We start from the raw sequence: 14,265 nt of genomic DNA on the forward strand, positions 1-14,265 counted from the left end.
ACCACCGAGGGCCTGGAGCGGCAGGAATCCCAAACCGTGCCGATCCCGCTGGCCCCGGGGCTGCAGGAATCCCAAACCACGCCGATCCCGCTGGCCCCGGGGCTGCAGGAACCCCGACTGGTGTCGATCCCGCTGGCCCCGGCGCTCTGGCAGCTGCCTGCCGACATTCCCAAAGCCAACGTCTGGTTCCTGGCCGTGGAGAAGGGATCGTCCGGAAAACGGTCCATGGCCTTTGCTGCCGTGAACCTGGAGGAGCGGTGGCTGCTGGGGCTGCGGCAGGGCTGCCAGAAGGAGGAGGCGTTGCTGGAGGCGCTGCAGGAGCTGCAGGAGCAGCACCGGAGCCGCCGCCCGCTGTTCCTCTATTCCAGCTGGCCCTCGCTGGCGCCGAGGCTGAAGCAGCTCGAGCGGAGCTGGTGCTACAGGCAGGGCACGGTGCCTGCAGCGCTGCGCCGGCTCCGCTCCTGCCCGGGAATGCTGCAGGTGCGCCAGGTGGGATGGCACGGCAACGTGGCGCCGGACGAGAGCAGATGGATGCAGAAGGTGACAGCCAGAGCCAGAGCCATGGCCGAGAACCCCGTGAAGAGCCGGAAGGTCTGGGAGCCGTCGGCGTACGAGCGGCAGGAGATCGTGGCGCAGTGCCACCGCCGGTGCCACGACGGCGTGCAGGAAACGCTGCGCCGCGTGCAGCACGTGCGGCCCTGGACGAACGCCCACGAGGACGTGGCGCGCTGGGTGCGGCGCTGCCCCCGGTGCCAGGAGGGGAATCCCATTCCCTATCCCGACCCCGACCCGGCCCCGCAGCGCGAGCGGGGCCCCTGGTCCCGGCTGCGGCTCAGCCTCTGCACGGGGCTCCTGGAGAGCCCCGAGGGGTTCCGGGCGCTGCTGCTGGTGCACGACGAGCTCTCGGGCTGGCTCGACGCCTTCCCGCTGCGGGAGCCCGCGCAGCCCGAGGCGTGCCAGGTGCTGCTGCGCGAGGTGTTCGGGCGCTTCGGGAGGGTGGGCACGGTGCTGCTGGAGCCCAAGCCCGCCTGGCTGTGGGGGCTGCTGCGGCGGCCGCCCCTCCTGGGCTGGCACGGGCGCCTGGAGCCCGCGGAGCCGGCGGAGGGAGCGGCACCGGGGGTGGCCAGGGTGGCGCAGGCGCTCGGGAAGGGCTGGGCGGCCGCGCTGCCGCTGATCCGGGCGGGATTCGCGGCCCAGTGGGTGCGGGAGGAGGAGCTGGGAGCGCTGCTCTGCATCCCCGGGCTGCCGCTGGAGGTGCGCTGCAGGAAATCGGACTGGAAGGGGGAGTGCGGTGGGAATGGGAACGGGAATGGGAAGGAGAACGAGCTCTTGTGGCTGAACGCGATGGAGATCCTGGAGGGATACCGGCAAAAGGTGCAGGAAGCGCTCTGCTAGGAGCTGGCATCGGGATCTGGGATTGGGAACCAAGATCAGGGGGCTGGCATTGGGATCAGAATCTGGGAGTTAGGATCGGCATCTGGGAGCTGGGATTGGGATCAGGAAGCAAGATCTGGGATTGGGAACAGGTTCTGGGAGCTGGGATTGGGATCAGGAAGGAAGATCTGGGATTGGGATTGGGATCTGGGAGTTAGGGTCGGCATCTGGGAGCTGGGACTGGGATCTGGATCCAGGATCAGAATTGGAGAGCTGGGATTGGGATTTGGGATTGGGATCCAGGAGCCAGGATTGGGATCTGGGATTGGGATCGGGAACCAAGATCAGGGAGTTGGGATTGAGAGCAGGATGTGGGAGTTAGGATTGGGAGCTGGGATTGGGATCCAAAGCCAGAACTGGGAGCTGGGATCAGGAGCCAGGATTGGGAGCTGGGATCCGGGACGGAGAGCCAGGATTGGGATCTGAGCTCAGGATCCAGGAGCCAGGATTGGGAGCTGGAATCTGGGAGCCAGGATTGGGATCAGGGTCTGGGATTGGGATCCAAAGCCAGGATCGGGAGCTGGGATCAGGATCTGAGATCCAGGATGAGGATCTGTGAGCTGGGATTGGGATTGAGATCCTGGATTCTGCATTGGGAGCTGGGATTGGGATTTGGGATGTGGGACGCAGGATTGGGAGCCAGGTTTGGGATCAGGAACCAAGATCCAGGAGCTGGGATCAGGGGTGGGAGCTGGGATCTGGGATTGAGATTGGGATCTGGGATTGGGATCCAGGATTTGGACCCCGGATTGGGATCTGGGACCCAGGATTGGGATCTGGATCCAGGATTTGGACCCAGGATTGGGATCTGGGACCCAGGATTGGGATCTGGGATCCAGGATTGGGATCTGGGACCCAGGATTGGGATCTGGGATCCAGGATTGGGATCCAGGATTGGGATCTGGGATCCAGGATTGGGATCTGGGATTGGGATGCGCCAGATCCGGGCCCCACTGTGAGGGGCTGGGCGAGGTTGGGCTGTGCTGGGGGATTTAGGTGGGACATGGGCTGGGTTTAGGGCTGGGAGAGCTTTTAGGCTCAACTGGGAGAGGTTTTAAGCTGGACTTTGAGATATTTTAGGCCTGGTGAAGGTTTTAGGCGGGACTGAGAGGCTTTAGGGTGGGGCTGGTCTGTTGGGCAGGGCTGAGCAGAGCTTTAGGCCCGGGAGAGGTTTTAGACAGGACTGGGGCTCTTTTAAGCCAGACTGGGTTGGATTTTAGGTGAGAATTGGAACCTGTTAGAACCGGTGAGGATTTAAGTCGGGACTGAAGGACTTTTAGGCCAGGGAGAGATTTTAGGTGGGACTGAGCGAGGTTTTAGGCCTGGGAGAGGTTTTAGGCTGAACTGAGGAGTTTTTTGAGCTGGTGAAGCTTTTAGGCTGGACTGAGGAGCTTTTAGGCCAGGCTGGGAGGTTTTAGGCTGGATTGAGGAGGTTTTGGGCAGGACTGGGACAGGTTTTAGGCTGGATTCGGGACCTTTTAGGACTGGTGAAGCTTTAAGCCAGGACTGGGGCACGTGTAGGCCCGGGATAGATTTCAGGCTGGACTAAGCCTGGCTCAACCTCCTGCTCCGCTGGCAGGGACATGTTTTCCCTGGAATGTTTTCTTATGGAATGTTTTCACTGGAGATTTTCCCATAGAATGTTTTCTTATGGAATATTTTCGCTGTAGTTTTTTCCCTGGGATGTTTTCCCTGGGATGTTTCCCCTGGGATATTTTCCCCCTGGGATGTTTTTCCCCTGCGATGTTTTTTATGGAATGTTCTTCCCCTGGGATGTTTTTCCCCCCCGGAATGTTTTCCCCCGGGAATGTTTTCCCTCCGTTTCTACCTCTCGTTGCTTTCATTAAAACCGAGTTTAAACTCCAGCCTTGACTTTTCCTCCTTCTCCCGTTCCCGTTCCCGCCGGCTCCGGGCAGGATGGGGTTAAATCCTTGGAGGAGATAAGCGGGAATTCTTCGGGAATTCTCTGGGCAATCTCCACAGCCCCAAGGCCATTCCTCCTCCTCACATTCCAGGGGGAGTTTCTATGGAATCCACCCCCAGATCCAGGGAATTTTGGGGGCTGAATCTCGATTTGAATTCCAATTAAAATCCCAATTTTAATTCCAACTAAAATCCCAATATGAATTCCAATTAAAATATCACTTAAAGTCCCAATCTGAATTCCAGTTAAAATCCCAATTTTAATTCCAATTGAAATCACAATTTGAATTCCAATTAAAATCCTAATCTGAATCCCAATTAAAATCCCAAATTGAATCCCAATTTTATTTCCAATTCAAATCCCAATTTGAATTTTTCCAGGGGCTTTTCCCGAGGCTCCTTCCAAAGGTTCTGGACCCTCCTTTCCCACTTTTCCCATTTCAGGCTCCCCGAGCCCCTCTGGCCCCTAAAACCCCGGAATTCTGGAAAAACTGGGATGGGAAAAGAGCCCTGAGAGGTCAAAATCCCAGGAATCCCAAACTGGGATCCACCAGCCGGGAAATCCCGGAGCAGGATTTGGGATCAGCTCCAGGGGCTGGGAATTCCCAGGGATGGGGATGATGAGGAGGAGGAGGAGGAGGAAGATCCCGGGATCCCCAAAATCCGGGAATGAGCTGAGGACACAGCCCGAGGAGGGCTCTGCTCCCTCAGATTCCTGGGAATTTTTAAATTCCCTGGGTGGGATGGGGGGGCTGAGGAACCTCAGGATGTTCCTGATCCTGTGGGAATCCCAGCCCTGCCCTGGGATCACCGGGATCCAGGTGGGACCCGGCCCCAGACCCAGGGAACGTTCCCAGGATCCCTGATCCAGGCCCAGACCCAGGGAACGTTCCCAGGATCCCTGATCCAGGCCCAGACCCAGGGAACGTTCCCAGGATCCCTGATCCAGCCCCAGATCCAGGGAATGTTCCCAGGATCCCTGATCCTGACCCAGACCCAGGGAACGTTCCCAGGATCCCTGATCCAGCCCCAGACCCAGGGAACGTTCCCAGGATCCCTGATCCAGACCCAGGGAACGTTCCCAGGATCCCTGATCCAGCCCCAGACCCAGGGAACGTTCCCAGGATCCCTGATCCAGCCCCAGACCCAGGGAACGTTCCCAGGATCCCTGATCCAGACCCAGGGAACGTTCCCAGGATCCCTGATCCTGACCCAGACCCAGGGAACGTTCCCAGGATCCCTGATCCAGCCCCAGACCCAGGGAACGTTCCCAGGATCCCTGATCCAGACCCAGGGAACGTTCCCAGGATCCCTGATCCAGCCCCAGATCCAGGGAATGTTCCCAGGATCCCTGATCCAGACCCAGATCCCTGAATCCCATCCCAGCTCAGACATCCCGCCCCAAACCCAGGAATCCCATCCCAGATCTCTGTCTCAAACCCAGGAATCCCATCCGAAACCCAGGAATCCCATCCCAGACCAGGAATCCCAGACCAGGAATCCCATCCATAATCAGGAATCCCTTCCCAAACCCAGGAATTCCATCCCAGGTCCCCGTCCCAGGTCCAAGAATCCCATCCTGGACTCAGGAATCCCATCCCAGGTCCAGGAATCCCATCCCTGATCCAGGAATCCCATCCTGATCCAGGAATCTCATCCCTGATCCCTGTCCCAAACCCAGGAATCCCATCCCAGATCCCCATCCCAGACCAGAAATCCCATCCCCAACCAGGAATCCCCTCCCAAACCCAGGAATCCCATCCCAGATCCCTGTCTCAGGTCCAGGAATCTCATCCCAGATCCCTGAATCCCATCCCAGTTCAGGAATCCCATCTCAGATGCAGAATCCCATCCCAGACCCAGGAATCCAATCCCAGATCAGGAATCCCATCCCAGATCCCTGAATGCCATCCCAAACCCAGGAATCCCATCCCAGATCCCTGTTCCAGATCCAGGAATCCAATCCCAGATCAGGAATCCCATCCCAGATCCCTGAATCCCATCCCAAACCCAGGAATCCCATCCCAGATCAGGAATCCCATCCCAGGTCTGTTTCCCACATGAGATCCCCAAATCCAGGGGCCATTCCCAGCATCCCCATTTTCCAATGTCTGCTCCAGACCCATCCCCTATTCCCACTCCAAATCCAGGGATCAGACCCGAAATCCATCCCCCATCCCTGCCCCAAATCCGGGGATCAGACCTCAAACCCATCCCCCATCCCTGCCCCAAATCCAGGGGTCACATCCCAAATCCAGGGGTCAGATCCCAAAGCAATCCTGCCCCCAAATCCAGGGATCAGACCCCAAACCCATCCCCAATTCCCGCCCCCAATCCCAGCCCCGTTCCCGACCCCATCCCCAATTCCCGCCCCCAATCCCAGCCCCGTTCCCAATCCCATCCCCAATTCCCGCCCCTTTCCCCTCCCCGGGGGCGGGCTCGGGATCGGCCGCTCCTTTTCCAGCCCCGATCCCAAATCCCGGTTTTTGGTGGCCGCTGTCCAACCCGGCCGGGGCGCGCTCCTCCTGCTCTTCCTGCCTTTCCCACTTTTCCCTTTTTTCCACCTTTTCCCTCTTTTCTCTCTTTTCCCCCTTTTCCCGTTATTCCCACTTTCCCCACTTTTTCAACTTTTCCCGCTATTCCCGCTATTCCCGTTTTTCCTTCCCGCTATTCCCGGCTGTCCCCGCTTTTCCCTTTTTCCCGGTTTTTCCCGTTTTTCCCGTTTTCCCCGGTTTTTCCCGTTTTTCCCCGCTCGCTCCGGCCGGGGATCCCGCGCGCTGCCCCCGGGGCGGTTTCGGGGCCGCGGGGCCGGAGCGGGGGCGCCGCTCCCGGAGCTGCTCCGGGCTCGGAATTCCGGGAATTGGGAGCGCTGAGCCCGGCCCGGGGAACATGAGAGGTGAGCACCCGAAATCCCAACCGGGGGGGATCCCAAAATCCCACCCGGGAATCCCAAAATCCCACCCCGGAATCCCAAAATGCCACTGGAAGGGGATCCCAAAATCCCAAATCCCCTCCCCCAAAATTGGAGGGGATCCCAAAAACGCACAGGAGGGAATCCCAAAAACCCACCCGGGAGAATCCCAAAATCCCACTGAGGGAGGATCCCAAAACCTGTCCGGGAGAATCCCAAAACCTGGCCGGGAGAATCCCAAAATCCCACTGGGAGGGGATCCCAAAATCCCACTGAGGGAGAATCCAAAAATGCCAAGGAAGGGGAACCCAAAAATTTACAGGGGCAATCCCAAAATCCCACTTAGGAATCCCAAAAACCCACCCAGGAGAATCCCAAAAATCCCACTGGGAGTGGATCCCAAAAACCCACCGGGGGAGAATCCCCAAAGTCCCATTGAAGGGGATCCCAAAAACTTACAGAGGGAGAATCCCAAAATCCCACTCGGGAATCCCAAAATCCCACCCAGGAATCCCAAAACCTAGCTGGGAGAATCCCAAAATCCCGCCGGGAGGGGATCCCAAAACCACCTGGGGAGAATCCCAAAAACCCACCCAGGGAGAATCCCAAAACCCACTTGGAGGAACCCCCAAAATCCATGGGCGGGAAGGAGATTCCAAAACCCCACCCAGGGGGGAATCCCAAATTCCCACTGGGGATATCCCAAAAATCCACTGGGGGGAGAGGGGGATGGGATTTGGGCTCCCAGGGATCCCTAGAACAGGATTTGGGATCTCAGGGATCTCTGGAATGGGATCTGGGCTCTCAGGGATCCTTGGGATAGGATTTGGAATAGCAGGGATCCCGGAATGGGATTTGGGATATCAGGGATCCTGGAATGGGATTTGGGATCTCAGGGATCCCTGGAATGGGATCTTGGAGCTCAGGGATCCCAGGAACAGGATTTGGGATCTCAGGAACCTGGGATGAGATTCGGGATCTCAGGGATCCCAAGATGGGATTCAGGATCTCAGGGATCCCTGGATAGGATCTGGACTCTCAGGGGTCCCTGGAACAGGATTTGGGATCTCACAGATCCTTGGAGTGGGATTTGGGATCGCAGGGATGCTCAGGATGGGATTTGGGATCGCAGGGATCCAGGACGGGATCTGGGTGGGATTTGGGATCGCAGGGATCCAGGACGGGATCTGGGTGGGGTTTGGGATCGCAGGGATCCAGGACGGGATCTGGGTGGGATTTGGGATCGCAGGGATCGGGGATGGGATCTGGGTGGGATTTGGGATCACAGGGATCAGGGACGGGATCTGGGTGGGATTTGGGATCGCAGGGATCCAGGATGGGATCTGGGTGGGATTTGGGATCGCAGGGATCGGGGATGGGATCTGGGTGGGATTTGGGATCGCAGGGATCCGGGATGGGATCTGGGTGGGGTTTGGGATCGCAGGGATCCAGGATGGGATCTGGGTGGGATTTGGGATCGCAGGGATCAGGGATGGGATCCGGTGTCCCTGACCCCGCTCTCTGTGCCCGCAGAGGCCATGGCAGCCGAGGAGGAGGAGGAGGAGGAAGAGGAGGAGGCGCGGCCGCCCTTTGGCCCCAAAGGGAGAGGTGAGTGCAGGGGTTTGGGGTCAGGTTCAGGGTCGGGGTTTGGGGTCGGGGTTTGGGCTCAGGGTTTGGGGTTTGGGGTCAGGTCTGGGGCCGGGTTAGGGGTTTGTGGTCGGGTTTGGGGTCAGGATGTGGGGTCGGGTTTCAGGTCTGGGGTCGGGGTTTGGGGTCGGCTTTGGGGTCAGGGTTTGGGGTCAGGGTTTGGGGTCGGGGTTTGGAGTTTGGGGTCAGGTTTGGAGTTTGGGGTCAGGTTTGGGATCAGGGTTTGGGGTTTGGGGTCAGGGTTTGGGGTCGGGTTTGGGGTTTGGGCTCAGGTTTGGGCTCAGGGTTTGGGCTCAGGGTTAGGGGTTTGTGGTCAGGTTTGGGGTCAGGGTTTGGGGTTTGGGCTCAGGGTTTGGGGTTTGGGGTCAGGTCTGGGGCCGGGTTAGGGGTTTGTGGTCGGGTTTCGGGTCTGGGTTTGGGGTTTGGGGTCAGGGCCATGGGGAGAGGCCCATCCCAACGCCGGGATCCCTTCCAGGCCATTCCCGTCCCCGGTCCCGGTCCCGGTGCCGCGGGGATCCCGGGCTGGGCACCGCCGTGCGGATCCTGTTTGGGATGGCCGGGATGATCCTGGCGGCCGTGGCCACGCTGGGAACGCTGGGTGAGCAGGATCGGGAATGGGATCGGGATCGGGGTGGGGATCTCGATTAGGATCCTGTTTGGGATGGCCGGGATGATCCTGGCAGCCGTGGCCACACTGGGAGCGCTGGGTGAGCGGGATTGGGAACAGGAATGGGATTGGGGATGGGATTGGGATTGGGGATCTCGATTAGGATCCTGTTCGGGATGGCCGGGATGATCCTGGCGGCCGTGGCCATGCTGGAAATGCTGGGTGAGCGGGATTGGGAACAGGAATGGGATTGGGATTGGGGATCACAATTAGGATCCTGTTTGGGATGGCCAGGATGATCCTGGTGGCCATGGCCACACTGGAAACGCTGGGTGAGCGGGATCAGGATGAGGATCAGGATTCGGGTCTGGATTGGGACTGGGATCATGTTTGGGCTGATCCGGTAGCTGTGGCCATGCTGGGTACGCTGGGTGAGTGGGATCAGGAACGGGAATGGGGTCGGGATTGGGGTTGGGATTGAGATCAGGGTCCTGTTCAGGATGGCCGGGCTGATCCTGGGAGCGCTGGGTGAGCGGGATTGGGATCGGGATCAGCGGTGGAGCTGCTGAATTCCAGCCTGGCGCAGAACTCCTGGCGTCTCCGTGAGCTCCAGGAGGACGCGGCCGAGGAGGCGCCGGCGCTGCGGGCGGCGTCGGCCGCGGGGCAGAGCCTGACGCGGCTCCTCGGGACGCTCCGCGCGGATTCATCCCGGAGCGCGGATCAGCTCCGGAGCTTCCAGGCGGGGCTGGGCCCGGCCACGCGGGAAACCTCCCGGAATTCCGAGGGGCTGCGGGAGCTGGCGGCGCATCTGCTGGCGCCGCAGCTGCGGCTGGACGGGGCCGCGGCGCAGCTGGAGGAGCAGCGGGACGGCGCGCAGGAGCTGCGGCGGCGCCGCGCCCGCGGGCACCAGCGCGGGCAGGAGCGGCTGCGGGAGCTGCGATCCCGGCTGGAGTCGCTGCGGGAGGCGCTGCGGAGCGTCGAGGCCGGCGCGGGGGCGCACGTGCGCGCCACGCTGCGCTTCCTCGAGGCCGCGCGCGATTCCTGCGGGCGGGAGCTGCGCGGGCACGGCCGGGAGCTGCGGGAGATGAGCAGGGACGCGGCGGCGATCCGGGCGGGAACGGAGGAGCTGCGGGAGCGATCCGGGATGCTGGGAATGCGGCTGGAGCTGGGCGTGAGGAACCTGAGCCTGGCCGTGCAGGAGATGAGGGCGGTGGATGCGCGGCACGGGGAGATGCTGCGGAACGCCAGCCAGATCCGAGGTCAGCACGGAGCCGGCGAGGGAGTGCGGATTTACCGGGATGGGGCGGGATTGGGGGGTCCTGATCCCCGGGAATGATCCCGGCTGAGGTCTGGGATGGACTGGGATCAGCAGGGAGGTGACTCTTCTTGGGATGGGGTGGGATTTTGGGAATCCTGATCCCAAGGAATGTGGAGAAGAATCCCATCTTTCTGGGATGGGCTGGGATCACCCCATGGGTGTGGGGCTGTCCCAGGGAGAGGTGACCCTTCCCTGAATTAGGGCTGGGAGGAGGATCCAAACCCTCACTCTGAAGTTTGGGATGGGACCGGGATCATTCCATGGATATGGGGCTGTCCCTGAGACAGCAGGGAGGTGACTCTTCTTGGGATGGGGTGGGATTTTGGGAATCCTGATCCCAAATCTGCTGGAGGATCCAAACTCGGAGGTCTGGGATGGGCCGGGATCATCCCATGGGTTTTGGGGCTGTCCCAGGGAGAGGTGACCCTACCCTGGATGAGGGGTGGGATTTTGGGAACCCTGATCACAAATCTGCTGGAGGAGGATCCAAACCCAGAAGTTTGGGATAGCACCGGGATCACCCCCTGGATGCGGATCCCAGGGACAGAGGGCGCTGCCCCCTCTGGATGAGCGGTGGCGTTTCGGGATTTGGGGATGTCCCGACTCCTTCCGGTGTCACTCCCCCCTGTCCCCTCAGCACGGAGCCAGCGGCTCTTCCCAAACCCCCTGGGTGGAATTCCTGCTTTTCCAGCACCGGAGCATTCCTGGAATGGAATTCCCAGTTTTCTGGGATCAGAGCATTCCCCAGATGAAAGTCCCGGTTTTCCCGGGACTGGAGCATTCCCATTCCCCGTGTGGCATTCCCAGTTTCCCCAAGACCGTTCCCATTCCCCGTGTGGCATTCCCGGTTTTCCTGGAGCACTCCCATTCTCCATGTGGAATTACCGGTTTTCCTGGGATGGAATTCCCGGTTCTCCCGGGATCATTCCCATTCCCCAGATGAAATTCCCATTTTCCCGGAAGCATTCCCATTCTGTGATGGAATTCTCATTTTTCCCAGGAGCATTCCCATTCCCCATGTGGAATTCCCAGTTCTCCCAGGAGCATTCCCATTCCCCGTGCGGCATTCCCGTTTTCCCGTGACCATTCCCATTCCCCGTGTGGCATTCCCGGTTTTTCCCGGGATGAAATTCCCGTTTTTCCCGGGACCATTCCCATTCCCCGCGTGCCATTCCCGTTTTTCCCGTGACCATTCCCATTCCTCGCGTGCCATTCCCGGTTTTTCCCGGGATGAAATTCCCGTTTTTCCCGGAACCATTCCCATTCCCCACGTGCCATTCCCGTTTTTCCCGGACCGTTCCCATTCCCGTATCCTCTCTTTGTCGTTCCAGGCGTTCCGGGGCTGCCGGGGCCGCGCGGCCCAGAGGGTGACACCGGGCCCGGGGGCGCTCCGGGAGCTGCGGGCCCCGGGGGCGGCCGCGGGGATTGGGGAGCGCCGGGAGCGCCGCCGGGAGCGGCCGGAGCGCCGGGAACGCGCGGAGAACCGGGCCCGAGCGGAGCGCCGGGGAGCCCAGGGGGCACCGGGGACAGAGGGACAGCCCGGGACCCGCGGGGAGACCGGGACAGCCGGGGAACCGGGGACAGCGGGGCAGCCCGGGGAGAGGGGAGAGCCGGGAATAGCGGGACTGCCGGGACCGCCCGGGCCACCGGGACCGCCCGGACCGCCGGGACCGTGACTGGGACAGGGACACGGGGACAGCGGGGCAGCCCGGGGAGACGGGAATACCGGGACTGCCGGGACCACCAGGACCATGACTGGGGACAGGGACACAGGGACAGCGGGGCAGCCCGGGGAGAGGGGAGCGCCGGGAATACCGGGACTGCCGGGACCGCCCGGGCCACCGGGACCGCCCGGACCGCCGGGACCATGACTGGGGACAGGGACACGGGGACAGAGGGGGAGCCAGGAGAGAGGGGGGAGCCGGGAATACCGGGACTGCCGGGACCGCCCGGGCCACCGGGACCGCCCGGACCACCGGGACCGTGACTGGGACAGGGACACAGGGACAGCGGGGACAGAGGGGGAGCCCGGGGAGACGGGAGCGCCGGGAATACCGGGGACACCGGGACCATGACTGGGACAGGGGGACAGAAGGACAGGGGACAGCGGGGACAGGGAGAACCCGGGGAGAGGGGAGCGCCGGGAATACCGGGACTGCCCGGGCCACCGGGACCATGACTGGGGACAGGGGACAGTGGGGACAGCCCCGAGAGAGGGGAGCCCCGGAGACACCGGGATCCTCACCGGGACAGCCACAGGGGGACACAGACAGGGGGAGGGGACAAGGACACAGAGAGGGACAGGGGGACAGCAGCGCCATCCCCAGGACAGGGACAGCGACACACGGACAGGGGACATGGACAGAGACAAGGGGACAGCAGTGCCACCTCCGGGATCGTTATGAGGACGGCGACACAGGGACAGGGGGACAGCGACAGGGCAGCAGTGCCACCTCCAGGACAGGGACACAGGGACACGGACGGGGACAAGGACACGAAGGGGAGGACAGGGGCAGCAATGCCACCTCCGGGACCGTGATGGGGACAGGGACGGGGGACAGCAGCGCCACCCCCAGGACAGGGGACAGCGCCACAGGGACACGGCCGTGTGTCACACAGGGTGACAGGGACAGCGCCACAGGGACACGGCCGTGTGTCACACAGGGTGACAGGGGCAGGGACACAGGGACACGGCCGTGTGTCACACAGGGTGACAGGGACAGCGCCACAGGGACACGGCCGTGTGTCACACAGGGTGACAGGGGCAGGGACACAGGGACACGGCCGTGTGTCACACAGGGTGACAGGGGCAGGGACACAGGGACACGGCCGTGTGTCACACAGGGTGACAGGGACAGTGCCACAGGGACGCGGCCGTGTGTCACACAGGGTGACAGGACAGCGACACAGGGACACGGCCGTGTGTCACACAGGGTGACAGGGACAGGGACACAGGGACACGGCCGTGTGTCACACAGGGTGACAGGGGCAGGGACACAGGGACGCGGCCGTGTGTCACACAGGGTGACAGGGGGCAGCGACAGCGGGACACGGCCGTGTGTCACACAGGGTGACAGGGACAGGGACACAGGGACGCGGCCGTGTGTCACACAGGGTGACAGGGACAGCAACACAGGGACACGGCCGTGTGTCACACAGGGTGACAGGGGCAGGGACACAGGGACACGGCCGTGTGTCACACAGGGTGACAGGGGCAGGGACACAGGGACACGGCCGTGTGTCACACAGGGTGACAGGGACAGCGACAGAGGGACACGGCCGTGTGTCACACAGGGTGACAGGGGCAGGGACACAGGGACGCGGCCGTGTGTCACACAGGGTGACAGGGGCAGGGACACAGGGACGCGGCCGTGTGTCACACAGGGTGACAGGGGCAGGGACACAGGGACACGGCCGTGTGTCACACAGGGTGACAGGGGCAGCGACAGCGGGACAGGGACGGGGGGACGGCAGCGCCACCCCCGGGAGGGGACACGGGGACAAGGCCAGGAACTGGGACAAGGACGGGGACAGGGACCCCAGTGCCACCCCCGCGGTGTCCCCTCGGTGTCCCCTCTGTCCCTCCCAGCTCGGGGCCAGGGCCGGTCCCCGCCCCCGGGAATTCCTTGGGAATTTCTTGGGGAATTTTTCGGGAATCCGGGGGGGTCCCGGCTGGGCCTGGGGGTGTCCCCAAGGTGTCCCCGAGGTGTCCCCGCGGTGTCGCGGCTCAATAAAGGTCCCTGTGCACCCTGAACTGGGAATACTGGGAATTCCGGGAATACTGGGAATTCTGGGACAGCCCAGCGGGAACTGGGAACGCTGCGAGCCCCAGATCCCAAATCTTGGCTTTAGGGGACCCCAAATCCCGAATTTAGGTGATCCCAAAATCCTGAATTTAGGGGATCCCAAATCCCGAATTTAGGGGATCCCAAATCTTGGCTTTAGGGGACCCCAAATCCCGAATTTAGGTGATCCCAAAATCCTGAATTTAGGGGATCCCAAAATCCTGAATTTAGGGGATCCCAAATCCCAGCTTTGGGGGATGCCCAATCCCAGATTTAGGGGATCCCATCCCCTCTTCCCTCATCCCAGGCTGGGATTCCCAAATCCCAAATTTAGGGGATCCCATATCCCAGATTTCGGTGTTCCCATTTCCTTTTCCCTCATACCAGATCTGGATCCCAAATCCTGGTTTTAGGGGATCCCATCCCGGTTTTAGGGTGTCCCCAATCCTGGCTTTGGGGGATCCCAAATCCCGGGTTTAAGGGATCCCAAATCCCAGCTTTGGGGGATCCCAGACCCTGGTTTTAGGGAATCACATCCTCCCTTCCCCCTCATCCCAGGCTGGGATTCCCAAATCCTGGTTTTAGGGGATCCCAAATCCCGAATTTAGGGGTTCCCATTCCCCTTTCCCTGATCCAGATC

The sequence above is a fragment of the Melospiza melodia genome, chromosome 3 (assembly GCF_035770615.1).
Source record: "Melospiza melodia melodia isolate bMelMel2 chromosome 3, bMelMel2.pri, whole genome shotgun sequence".
Lineage (NCBI taxonomy): Eukaryota > Metazoa > Chordata > Aves > Passeriformes > Passerellidae > Melospiza > Melospiza melodia.